This window comes from Microcaecilia unicolor, chromosome 6 (assembly GCF_901765095.1).
Source record: "Microcaecilia unicolor chromosome 6, aMicUni1.1, whole genome shotgun sequence".
NCBI classification, from domain to species: Eukaryota; Metazoa; Chordata; class Amphibia; order Gymnophiona; family Siphonopidae; genus Microcaecilia; species Microcaecilia unicolor.
The window spans coordinates 71,555,521-71,569,499 of record NC_044036.1 but is presented as its reverse complement, the minus strand read 5'-3'; the positions used below and the strand labels follow the sequence as shown (position 1 = coordinate 71,569,499).

At 47.1% G+C, this 13,979-nt stretch overlaps 1 protein-coding gene across 1 annotated transcript in view; it reads right to left on the bottom strand.

The window, feature by feature from the left end:
• Window positions 1–13,979, bottom strand: part of BRDT (bromodomain testis associated) — a 296,166-nt gene that overhangs the window by 259,228 nt on the left and 22,959 nt on the right.

Sequence of the window (13,979 nt, the reverse complement as noted above, 5' to 3'; positions counted from 1 at the left end):
TTGTTACATTTTCTGATTGGACAGCATTGTATATTTCAATGTAATTTACTGGGGGGGGGGGGGGGGGGGGGGGGGAAATACATTAGACCCTATCTTGACTAAAATTAGTCAGCTTGAATATATATATATATATATAAAAGTTACCCTTGGAAGAATTATTGTGAAAATGAGGTGCACAATATTTTGTCTACAAAATTCTATATAATGTATAATATTTTTATGCAGAGTTTCCCCAGGAGTAATACAGTTTCAACCTCCAATTTTCTCTGGCTCCTCTCCAGAGTACCCACTCTTCCTCTCTATGCTCCTTTTGTCTCTCTCTACCTACAAGGCTCACAACTTTTTTTTTTCAACCTTCCCAGAAACTCCTGATTCTCCCTCTGTCCTCCCCACAGTTCTCTTCCCTCCCCAGGCACACACTCCAGCAACCTCCTTTCCTCTCATGCTGATCATGCCAAGAAAAAGGAAAGTATCTCCACATAGGGCCGCATTTCCCCTCCTGCCACAGAGTCCAGCTGTTGATTTGAACCAGGGGCGTATCTGGAATCCGGCGGTAGGGGGGGCCACAGCCAGAGAGGGGGGGGCACATTTTTGCCTCCCTCCCCCCCCCCGCCGCCGCCGCCGCCTCTCTCCACCCCCTCCCCGCCGCCTCTCTCCACCCCCTCCCCGCCGTCAACCCTCCCCCGCTGCTTACTTTTGCTGGCGCCGAGGTCCGACCCGCAATCTCCGTTTTTCGTCTTCCTCCGTGGCCATGCTTCCAGGAAGTAACGCTGCAGTGCTGATTCGTTGAATCCAGTTCGACGTCTGACGTCAGACGTCGAACTGGATTCAACGAATCAGCACTGCAGCGTTACTTCCTGGAAGCATGGCCACGGAGGAAGACGAAAAACGGAGATTGCGGGTCGGACCTCGGCGCCAGCAAAAGTAAGCAGCGGGGGAGGGTTGACGGCGGGGAGGGGGGCCAGGGCGAAATCTGCGGGGGCCCAGGCCCCTGTGGCCCCACGCAGATACGCCCCTGATTTGAACTATGCAGCTGTATGATGTTCCAAGTAGTTCAAATCAGTAGTCAGGCCCAGGGCAGCAGAGAAAGATGCAATTTAACATACAGGCTGCTTTCCTTCTCTTGTTGTGATCAGTGCATGGGAAGTGGGGGATGGGAAGAAGTGAATCAGCATCATTAGGGAGCCTCTCCATCTGCATTGTAGTTTCTACCTGGCCACACAAGCTACTGCAGCTGCCTCTTAGTCACTGTTGTGCTAAATTCTGCAGGTCAAGTGGCGAATTTTACACACAAATTGTGCATTGTACAGCTGCACTCAGGCCCAGATGCACAAAACTTTAACGACCCTCTAACGAGGAAAATTTGAAACGTAGAATGCATTAAAAGGCCATTTTGTGGCGACGCTAGCAGCTAACGAAAACGGAATGCTAACGTGAAACTACCATTGAAATGTGGACAATTTGGACTGCACTAACCATACCGACGATTGCAACGAATCATTTTCCGTGAGAAATTTAACGTCAGCTCAGACCTGTCATTAAGGCCTGAGCTGTCATCTCCCGCTTCCCCCTGCACTAATAAAATCCAAGCTGGCATGTTTAAAAACAAAAGTGAGATTAAAAAAATACTTGGCTCCCCGCTTCCCTCTGCATAAAATAAAAAATGAACACAAAATCGAAAAAGGATCGGGAGGGGGCAAAGGCACTCGTCAGAAGCGTCCAGTATGGCCGGCCTTGCCCCCCCCCCCCCGAGGTCGCCACTGCTCCCCGCTTCCGCTCGTATAAAATATTAAAACAAAACTAAAAAGTTTAGCAGCCGACGTCTCTCTCTGTTCTTCCTTGGAGGAGGCAGCAGTGATCGCTGATCAGCTATTCCATCCCCTGCAGCACCTTCACACAGAGCTGAGAGGCGCTGCGCGGGCCGGTAAAGCTCAGGGGGGCGGGGCACGGGGGCGGAGCTATGGGAGGAGTACAGAGAGAGATGGGGATGGAGCAAGAATGTGAAGAGATGGAGAAAAAAGAAGGGAACAGGAGGAGGAAGAAAGGGCTGAATGAGTAAGGGAAAGGGGAAAGAAGGAACCACGGATAGTAGAAACAGAAGAGGGGAGAAGAGGTCATATTAGACAAAGTACTGGTGTTGAATCCCGATACAAACTTTGATGCACCATCTCATTATTTGTCTGAACATCTCCACTGGTATATATCGCAACAAACCGTTCCCTCTGAGGATGCATTTGTTGGTTGTACCTTCTTTTCAGCAAACTTGACTGGAATATACATGGAAGACAATTTATTCCATTGTTGGCCTGATTGAATGGAAAAAGCTGCCAATGACACTTAGGAGGCAGAAGAACTTGAGTCTTCAAGTGTTTATTGCAGCACTTACTTATTAAGGCAGATTTTGGACCATGAATATTTTGCAGCAGTCTGGACTTTTTATGAATGTTGTTTATAACATGGATTTGTTATAGCTTTGTTTTTATTACATGTATTTTTCTGTACTCTGCCTTGGTTAAAGGCAGATTATAAATCATAATAAATGAAATGAGAAAGAAATCAACATGATAAAAGGAGATGAGTTTCTATAATAGGCTCACTGTGTGGTAAATTATATGATAAACCACACTGCCCAAAATTAAAGCTTTAAAACCCCTCATCTGTATGAGGGAGGGATGAGAGGAATATGATTTTGAATATCTGCTCCAAGCCCAGTAAAAGCTAGTCCTAACTCTCTCTTTCCATTTTTCTTCAATTTACAACCCCCGCCCTTTCCATTCTTCCTCTTTCTTTCCTCTTCCACCCTGCTTTCGCATAGTTTGAGGCAAAGTTACAGGGGGGAAAAACTACTTTCAAAAAAGGTTTCTTTTTCTGGCTTTTATTTTGGATGTCTTGCCTTCACCTTATTTACATCACCTTCCACCGCGCCATCACCCGCAATCTTAAACACCCCAGGACACACACTCCCTATCTTAGATAGCCTAAAAATACTCGGAGTAACTATCGACTGCAAACTCACTTTCGAGAGCCAAGTAAAAACAGTAATACAGAAAATGTTCTACTCAATGTGGAAACTCAAACGAATAAAACCTTTCTTCCCGAGAGATACCTTTCGCAAACTAGTACAATCCAGGGGCGTAGCTACGGGTGGGCCTGGATGGGCCCAGGCCCACCCAGTTTTGTCTCAGGCCCATCCTCACCTTCTCCCACCCCCGCCGTAGCGCTGCCTCCTCTCCTGCACTTCGCGGTCTCTGTCTCCCACCCTCGCGGCAGCGCTTTCAATTTGCTATCAGCGCTGCCTGCCTGACAGCTGACAGACGCGGCGCGACGTCCTCCTGCTCCGGGTCCTTCCCTCTGCCGCATTGATTCAACTTCCTGTTTACGCAGGGTGGATTGCACACGGCAGAGGGAAGGTCCCGGAGCAGGACGTCGTCGCGCCGCGTCTGTCAGCTGTCAGGCAGGCAGCGCCGATAGAGCGCTGTCACGGAGGTGGGAGACGGAGACCATGAAGTGCAGGAGAGGAGGCAGCACCACGGTGGGAGGTGAGTGGAGGCAGCGCCGATAACTTTAAATGTGCTACGTGTGTGTGTGGGGGGGGGGGGGGGGGGGTTGTAGTGCCCACCCATCCAACCCGCTGGCCCACCCAAAAATTGTCTTCTGGCTACGCCACTGGTACAATCAATGGTCCTAAGCCATGCAGACTACTACAACAGAATCAATGCAGGATGCAAAGAGCAACTCACTAAAAAACTCCAGACCGCCCAAAACACAGCAGCCAGACTGATACATGGTAAAACACAATTCAACAGCACTAAACCCCTTCGATAAAAGTTACATTGGCTCCCAATCAAAGAACAGATCATCTTCAAAATCTGCACTTTAGTCCATAAAATCATCTATGGTAAGTCCCAGGATACATGACAGACCTCATTGACCTACCAACTAGAAACAGAATCGGATCAGCATTACCCAAACTGTAAAGGGCTAAAACACAAAACAACTCAGGTATCTAGCGTCTACTACTGAGGCAGTGGGCAAAAGAAATTGATTAATTCTGAGAAATCATATTAAGGGTTAATTTTGTTTAAAGGTGCTCAAATACTATTTTAAATTCTCAGTTCTGCAAGTACAGTGAAGGAATGCCAGATGGTTCAGATTATGAAAGTCTAGCTTGCCGAGCCAAAGGTTAGAAAGGTCAGTGAGAAATGAAACTCTGTCCTTTGTGAATTGCCAATGCTAGCTGGCACATCTGTATACTATTAAATCTTGAGGGGATATTATTATGAATGAACAAAGGAATGAGCCAGACATGCTGTAGTTTAAAGCTGAAATAATTTCAGAAGTGCTTGATATGTAGATTTTGTTATAAGGAGATAGCTTAGATATAGATATATAGACCATTATAAGTATGTAGAATATGTCTTATAAGGATGCTTATTTTAGAATATGCTGTATTCTGTGTAAATTAATAATTCTGTGTAGAATGTCTGTTAAATTCTGTATTACTCTTTGTCTGCTGTTTGAGAAGTCAAGCAAGGACTGCAGTGAAGAGGTCAAACATGTGTTTTAAGTTATCTGCAGTTCTGGCTGGTTCAATGTATAAGCTGATAGGTGAAAGAGGTCAGGACTAGTCAGCTCTCTTCTCCTTGATAAATTATAGGTAAAATGTAGGAATGGTCTTGAAAGTAATAACCCGATATGTATGCCATTAAGTAAGATTGGCCCTTGACCCCTTTAATGAATGCCAGAGTTTAGTTAGCAGTTAGTACTAGGAATATGAGAAATCAATCATAATAACATGTAAGAGACTGGAGCCCAAATGTCTGGTGTAAGGGGCCCCAGGTCACAGGTCAGTTTAGGATGTCTGGAACCTATGTAACTGATATTTGTATGGAGCTGATTGGTTGAGGCAAGGAAATCAATCTATTCCTTAACCAATTGGAGAGTAAGGGGGCTAGGCTAGGCTAGATAGAACTGTATTTAAGTGGGAGAAGAAGCAGTTTACGTCAGAAGGAGCTCAGAAGAGAAAGAAGGACAGAAGGAACAGACAGAAGAAGGAGAAGACAGCATAAGAAGAGAAGCAGCTGAGACAGAAGCCACAAAGACACAGAGAGCTGAGAGAGAGACAAAGAGAGCTGAGAGAGAGACAAAGAGAGCTGAGAAAGAGAAGAAGAGACTTAATGCTGATGTTCTACTTTGTTTGCTGGCAAATAAAGAAGATTTCTCTCTCATACTGGTTTGCTGTCTGACTCCTGAAGTATCATAAATTCATGCATCAATTCCTGCAACAATTCTTGGTGGCAGCGGTGGGATTCTGAATCCTGCATTAATCCCAGCACCCAACTGACTGAAGAACATTCGCCGGGTATGTATTCTGTATTCTGTATTGTAATTCTAGCTAGAAAATTGTAAACCAGCCCCTCAAAAATTGGGGGAAGGAGAGTCTGATCAACTCTCAGCGAAGGCCCTAGTACCTTCTAGTCTAGTGGAGATTAGAAGCGAAACCGCTTGAGCTTATCTGTATCTGAGAAACCTGAAATTGTTGGGTGGGATTTTTTGTGCAGAATGTGTGATGCGTGAATGTTAAACGAGTGCGGACTTCTTATAGCTGCGTTTCCAATTAACGCAAGCTCAATTGGCCAGCAACGGAAGGAAGCGATTGTTGTCTGTCTACCATTTTGTTTCTGGATCTGCGGACCCCTTACCGTAAATCCAAAAAAAATTCCCCCCCCTCTTTGTGTGTTGTAACTGTAAGCATTATGGGAGGGAAATCGTCTAGACAAATTGATACTCCCCTAGACTGTATGCTTAAGAATTTCAAGAAAGGATTTTTAATTAATGACTATGGACAGACTTTAAGCTCAAGTACTTTAAGAACCTTGTGTGAAGTTGAGTGGCCATCTATGGGAGTGGGGTGGCCCCCTAGTGGCAGCTTAGATATTGAAGTAATCCGGAAGGTCTACAGCATAGTTGTAGGAGAACCAGAATATTCTGAACAACTCCCTTATATAGATTCCTGGGATAGCCTTGTGACTGACCCTCCCTCTTGGTTGAAAACTTATATGGGATCCCCAGTAAAATTCATGTTAGGCCATGTTCAAAGAAAGATTAGAAAATCTAAATTGGAAGAGGGAAAGAGCCCTAGGAAGCCTACCACCCAATCGGTGGCTTCCGCCCCTACCCTGTCTGAGAAACCCATACTCTCTGATGACCCCTCAGACCTTGAGCCACCACCTTATGGCCCATTGTTGGGGTTCCGTGCCGCCCCTAGAGATCCACGCCGCCCAGCCCAAGCTTCTCCAGTACAGGCTTCTCCGGATAGTTCCTCCCCCACTGCGCGAACCCCACCACATCCTAGGTTGGACTTTTCAGCCAGTCTCTACCCTCCTCTGCCACATCCTTCCCTGTTAACCTCCGAAGACCCGCTTTGGGCTCCACTCCCTGACTCCTCAACTCCTGACAGCCCAGCCTCTCCTTCTAATACCCCTCCCCACTCATCAGGGGCCCGGCATCCCTTTCAATGGACTGAATCACCTGTGACTACCTCTCAGTCTATGAGTACCCCTCCCCATCCCTCAGGGTTTCAACCTACCTCCCCTGAATGGGTTAGACCTGCTGCAATCACCTTTGAGCATGATAGGAGGGTAGCTCCTAGCTCTACCTCAGATTCCATTCCCACCTCCTCGAGAGTTCTGCCACTCCGTCAGGTAACTACCACTCGACCGGATCCTAATAATCAGGGTCAGGTTATACAGGCACAGGCCTATCAGTATGTACCCTTCACAACCACCGATCTTCTGAATTGGAAGACGCATTACCCCTCTTATACTGAAAAGCCTCAGGCAGTGGTGGACCTAGTGGCTAGCATTATGGCCACCCATAACCCAACCTGGACTGATTGTCAACAACTTCTCCTGACCCTCTTCACAACTGAGGAGAGGCGGAAGATTTTGCAAAATGCTGAGGCCATCACGCGAGCGCGTGCCCCCGAGGGGACACAGAACCTAGAGGAATGGGTTAGAGCTCGGTTTCCTCGCGCAGCTCCAGTTTGGGATCCAAATAATGGGCAGCACTATGAACTGTTGTCTGGCTATTGCCGGGACTTGCTGGAAGGTATGAGGAAAGGCATAAAGAGGCCCATTAATCTGGCAAAGGTCTCTGAAATTCTCCAAGGGGCAACTGAATCCCCTGGGGCCTTTTTAGAGCGACTAATTGAAGCCTACAGAACATACACCCCATTTGACCCTGAGGCACTAGAAAACCAGAGAATGGTGAATAGTGCATTGGTGGCCCAGAGTATGCCAGATATCCGGAAGAAGTTGCAGCGTCAAGAGGGATTCGCAGGGATGAATACCACCCAGCTAATTGAGATCGCAACCAAGGTTTTCATTAATAGAGATCAGGAGGTGCGCCGAGAGGCTGACCGGAAGATGCAGAAGAAGGCCGACCTTTTAGCGGCAGCCATTACTAATTCCACCCTTAATCGAGGTCGACCTCTAGCTAATGGGAAGCCAAAGTGGGACCCCGGACCACCAGCCAGGCCCCGAGATTCCTTCAATCAATCCCGGCCAAGGGGGGAGAATCTCAGACCAAGATTGGAGAGGGACCAGTGTGCCTATTGCAAGGAAAGAGGGCACTGGAAAGATGAATGCCCCCAGAGGCGCCAGGGATTGAGAAGGGGACCAGGAGATCGAGGAAGCCGAGGCCGAGTTCGAGAGGGAAGATATGAGCCTCCTGAATCTGACATCATCGGGATAGCCGAGATGGCAGAATGGGACGAATAGGACAGACCGGGTTCCTACAAACTGGGCTCCCAGGAACCTATGGTCAAGTTAACTATAGGGAGCCGCTCAATTCCATTCATGATTGATACAGGAGCTGAACATTCTGTTGTGACGGAGCGATTAGCGCCTGTGTCTGGAAAAACTGTCCGAGTGGTGGGAGCCACGGGGGTGCAGAACCGGAGGCCCTTCCTGACAACCCGTAGATGCCAATTAGGCTCACACACAGTCACTCATGAATTCCTGTATATGCCAGACTGTCCAATCCCTTTGTTAGGTCGAGACCTGCTGTCCAAGCTTAGGGCCCAAATTTCCTTTGACTCTGATGGCCAGACTTCAGTCTCCTTTCGGCCCCCGATATCCAGCCCTAAGGGTATATTGAGTTTTTGCTGCCCCCTTGAAGAAGAATGGCGGCTGCATCAGTCACAGGGCCAAGTTGACCTACCCCTGGCAGATAGCTTTCAGGTCAGAGGGGTATGGGCAGAAGATAATCCTCCAGGGTTGGCCCGAAATATTCCTCCTGTCCATGTAGACTTACTTCCAAGTGCCCGGCCAATCCATCTTCGCCAATACCCAATTCCCCGAAAGGCTCTGGAAGGGATCCAAGCACACCTGAATCGTTTGTTATCCCATGGAATTATTCGACCTTGCCAGTCTCCATGGAATACGCCACTGTTGCCAGTTCAGAAGCCAGGGACTGAGGACTACCGGCCAGTCCAAGACTTACGAGTGGTCAACAAATCTACTATCTCATTACACCCTGTAGTGCCTAACCCATATGTCCTGTTAGGATTGATACCTTCTGGAGCTACCCATTTCACGACACTAGATCTAAAAGATGCCTTCTTTTGTATTCGGGTGGCCCCCGCCAGTCAACTGCTTTTTGCCTTTCAATGGGAAAACCCAGTAACAGGAAGGAAGCTTCAGTATACATGGACCCGCCTGCCACAGGGGTTCAAGAATTCCCCCACTATTTTTGGGACAGCCCTAGGACAAGACCTTAAGACTTTTAAATCTGAGCCTTCCAGGCGAGTTTTACTCCAGTATGTAGATGACCTCCTGATTGCAGCAGTGACTCAGGAAGAGTGTTTTGAGGCTACCAGAGAATTGCTGGAGCTACTCTTGGATGCAGGCTATAAGGTCTCACGCTCAAAGGCCCAACTTTGTCAGTCAGAAGTGAAGTATCTGGGCTTTTGTATTTCCCAGGGAAGTCGGAGACTGGATGTCAGTAGGAAGCAAGCAGTTGCTGCAATTCCCAAACCCAAGTCCAGAAGGGAAGTTAGGGAGTTTCTGGGAGCAGCTGGATTCTGCAGAATTTGGATTCCAAATTTTGCATTGATGGCGAAACCCCTTTACCAAGCCACAAAGGGGGGTGAAAAGGAACCATTTGAATGGGGACCTACAGCTCAACAATCCTTCATTGCCATAAAGAAAGCCCTACTCCAAGCCCCTGCGTTAGGCCTTCCTGATGTGGAGAAACCTTTCTCATTGTATGTCCATGAGCGACAGGGGGTTGCTCTGGGTGTGCTGACCCAGATGATGGGATCCTGGCAGAGGCCTGTTGCATACCTGTCTAAACAGCTGGATGGAGTGGCTAAAGGATGGCCAGCCTGCATGAGGGCCATTGCAGCAACAGCCTTACTGGTTCAGGAAGCTGACAAGCTGACCTTGGGGCAAGAACTGGTTGTTAAAGTCCCCCACGCAGTTCTCACCCTCATGGAGTATAAGGGCAACCACTGGTTTACAAATAACCGCATGGTTAAGTACCAAGCTAGCTTGTGTGAGAATCCACGGATACACCTGGAAACAGTGGCTACATTCAATCCCGCCACTCTTTTGCCAGCATCTGAGGGACCACCGGATCATGATTGTATCCAAACCATGGATGAAGTGTACTCCAGTCGACCAGATCTTAAAGATGTTCCGTGGAGGGACCCAGATGTAATTTATTTCACAGATGGAAGTAGTTACGTGGAGAACTCCAAGCGATTGGCAGGCTATGCTGTGGTGACAGAAGACAAGGTGATAGAAGCAAGAGCCCTGCCCCAAGGAACTTCAGCCCAGAAAGCAGAACTTGTGGCCCTCATACGAGCTCTGGAGCTAGCAGCAGGACTGGTAACCAACATTTATACTGATTCCAAGTATGCCTTCACAACTCTACATGCTCATGGAGCTTTGTATAAGGAAAAGGGACTCATAAATGCTGCAGGCCAACCTGTTAAGTATGGACCTGAAATACTTCAGCTGCTAGAGGCTGTTTGGGCCCCTAAGAAGGTAGCTGTCATTCACTGCAGGGGACACCAAAGGGTAGATACTCCAGTGGCCCGAGGGAACCGCCATGCTGATCGGGTGGCCAAGGAAGCTGCTCGAGGACCCCCAGCAAGTACTGTGACTCCCCTGTTCCAAATTCGACTGCAAGAATGGACGCCTATGTACACCCAAATGGAAGAGAAATGGGCTCAAGAGGAAGGTGCAGTAAGGAGACCTGATGGCTGGTTACATCTCCCTGATACCAGAGTTCTGGTGCCACGCCACCTAGCTTGGCCTGTAGTGTCTCAAGCTCATGACCTATCACACTCAGGGAAAACAGCACTAGCCCGCCTACTCAGTCGAGTAGTGGTGCTGGAAGGATTGGATAGTCTGGTTGCCACTGCCTCTGCCCGATGTACTCTTTGTGCCCAGAATAATGCTCGTCAGGGACCCCGTATTCCACCAGGAGTTCAGTCTAGGGGACTAACACCCTTTGAGTCTTTAGTTATAGACTTCACAGAAATGCCCAGGAGCGGTAGGCTCCGATACCTCTTGGTCATGGTCTGTACCTTTTCTGGGTGGGTGGAAGCATATCCTACAGTCACTGAGAAAGCCACAGAAGTAGCTCGAGCCCTCCTTAGGGATGTCATCCCCAGGTATGGACTGCCCCTTGCCATAGGTTCAGATAATGGTCCCGCCTTTGTTGAAGCTACACTTCAGGCCCTGTCCCGCGCATTGCGCATTAACTGGAAATTGCATTGTGCCTATCGTCCCCAGAGTTCAGGGCAGGTTGAGCGGGCAAACAGAACCTTGAAAAATAGCCTAGCAAAGATTTGTCAGGAAACCCAACTGAAATGGCCACAGGCACTGCCACTAGCCCTCTTCCGCCTCCGATGCACTCCAACTAAAGGAACAGCCCTCTCTCCCTTTGAAATTGTGTATGGGAAGCCCCCAGCCATTTTGCAGGGAATTAAGGGAGACATAGGGATTTTAGGGTCTGCCCAGGTACAGGAGCAGGTAGCCCTCTTGGGCAAGATAATTTCTGAGCTTCAGTCTTATGTGAGAGAAATAAACCCTGTCCCCTTCCAGGCTCAGGTACATTCCTTCCTGCCAGGGGATAGAGTTTGGGTGAAAGACTGGAGGCTCCAGCCTTTGGGGCCCCGATGGCAAGGACCTTTTACTGTTTTGCTTTCTACCCCTGCAGCTGTGAAGGTCGCAGGGATAACTCCATGGGTCCATTGGTCTCGAATTAAGTCTGCTGACCAGACTGAGCCCAGCACGGATCAGACGGAGCCTAGACAGTGGAGAGCAGAAAGAGATCCAGCGGAGCCATTGAAGTTGCGCTTGACCCGAACCAAAGAATCTACTAGCTGAAAAGAAGGGTCAACTGCATACTGCAGGAGCTGCTGAACTTCGGCTTCACACTGAGACTCTTTCTTGCCTAGATTCTGGCTTTCTTGGAATTTCAGAGCTTGATCCTTGTCAGTTGAGGGTCTATCCCAACTGGTATAAGAACTCAAAGACTGAGAACACTATATTAGAGTAATCTGTGATTAGCACAGACTGTTGAAATATTATTGCTTAATTAGTTTGCTGTATTTGTTTTAGATTAGGAAGAAAGAAAATGTTAGTAGTTTGGATGCTTTTGTTGTTTTCTACTCCTTGCCTCCTTGTTCCTAAAACCCCAACTCGCTCCAACCTTTGGTTACACTCAGTCCAGGAACTAATTAGCCAGGCAAAGATTACTTCCCCTTGTATTGTGTGTTCCCGATTTTCTCCTTATACTACAGATGTCCCAGCTGTTCCTGTCCCTGTGCAGCTCCCAGCTCTTATACCTCCCTACTTTTCGAGTTCAGGCCCTTGGAGCCAGGATTATACTTGGTGGTCCTTTTATAATGCTACTTCCCCTTCTGATTCTTCTCTAAGGCCAGTTTTTACGTCTCCCTATCCAGCTTCTGGAGTGTTTTGTTTAACAAGAGACATCTCAACTGTTCTTCCCATTCCCTGTAACTATACTAATGTTCTCCCAGAGAAGGAGGAACCTGTGTGGGTAGTTTCTCCAGGTACTCCTATGTGTCCTACTACCATACCTGCAGATTATGACCAAGGTGATTATCTGGCTCCTAACTATACTACTGAGAAGACTATAGTGTCCCATCCTATTTTCTACTTTCATAAGTCCCCAGGGTATGAAGGGGTTGCATCATATGAGCGGTCTGTTACAATTGGGGATTGGCACCTATGGTGTACAAAGTCTCCATTTCTTCTTCGTTCCCCCTGGGATAGGGGCTCGCATTATGGGCATCCTAATCTCCATCCTGTGCCTACATTTATTGGGAACTTTCGTCGCCCTCTCCTTGGGCATTACTGGCTCTGTGATAATGTCCTCCACATGATTCTTCCCCCCACATATGATTTTTGTGTATTGGTAACCTTGAATTATTTTCCTAAAGTTATTCCTCTTCTCAAACCACCATCCCCGCACCGCTCTAAGCGAGAGGCCTTGTCTTTACCCTCCTCCGTTGCCACAGAGGATGAGGCGATTGAATTAGCCCTCCAGTATATCAATTCTACTTATCCTCTGACTAAAAAGAGACTTGTAGCCCTTTCTGCCACGGCCTGGATTCCAATTGGGGGCCCGGTAGCGGGTATTACTGAACTAGGTATGGCTACCCGGAGACTTCAATCCCTACTTCATGTTCTAGTTCATGAGCTGAACGTGGTAGTCAATGCATTGCAGGATCAAATTAATGAATTAAGTATAGTTTCTCGGTATAACCGTATGGGTCTTGACTATCTCTTTGCAGCCCAGGGTGGCCTCTGCACAGTGCTAAATTCTTCAGAGTGCTGTACTATTGTCATAAATAGGACGCATGTAGTTAGGCATGCTATGGATAAAGTCCTACAGTTGGCCAGCCTTAATGTGGAGGATTACCGAGGAGGATTAGACCTTACCTCCTGGTGGTGGTCATTGACCTCCTGGATACGTCCCTTGTTTATTTCCCTAATAGTCTTAGTTTTAGCAGGGTTGTTGTTTTGTTTCCTGGCCTCATGTGCTTCGGCAGTATGCCGTCGAACCTTAACAAGTAGGGTAATGGTGGTTCATAAGTCTATTCCTAGTTAGGACCACTATAATCTCCAGAGTTTGAGTAGTGAGACTTATCTCTGCATAAGCTGATTTTAGTCTCAAAGGGGGGAATGAGGCAGTGGGCAAAAGAAATTGATTAATTCTGAGAAATCATATTAAGGGTTAATTTTGTTTAAAGGTGCTCAAATACTATTTTAAATTCTCAGTTCTGCAAGTACAGTGAAGGAATGCCAGATGGTTCAGATTATGAAAGTCTAGCTTGCCGAGCCAAAGGTTAGAAAGGTCAGTGAGAAATGAAACTCTGTCCTTTGTGAATTGCCAATGCTAGCTGGCACATCTGTATACTATTAAATCTTGAGGGGATATTATTATGAATGAACAAAGGAATGAGCCAGACATGCTGTAGTTTAAAGCTGAAATAATTTCAGAAGTGCTTGATATGTAGATTTTGTTATAAGGAGATAGCTTAGATATAGATATATAGACCATTATAAGTATGTAGAATATGTCTTATAAGGATGCTTATTTTAGAATATGCTGTATTCTGTGTAAATTAATAATTCTGTGTAGAATGTCTGTTAAATTCTGTATTACTCTTTGTCTGCTGTTTGAGAGGTCAAGCAAGGACTGCAGTGAAGAGGTCAAACATGTGTTTTAAGTTATCTGCAGTTCTGGCTGGTTCAATGTATAAGCTGATAGGTGAAAGAGGTCAGGACTAGTCAGCTCTCTTCTCCTTGATTAATTATAGGTAAAATGTAGGAATGGTCTTGAAAGTAATAACCCGATATGTATGCCATTAAGTAAGATTGGCCCTTGACCCCTTTAATGAATGCCAGAGTTTAGTTAGCAGTTAGTACTAGGAA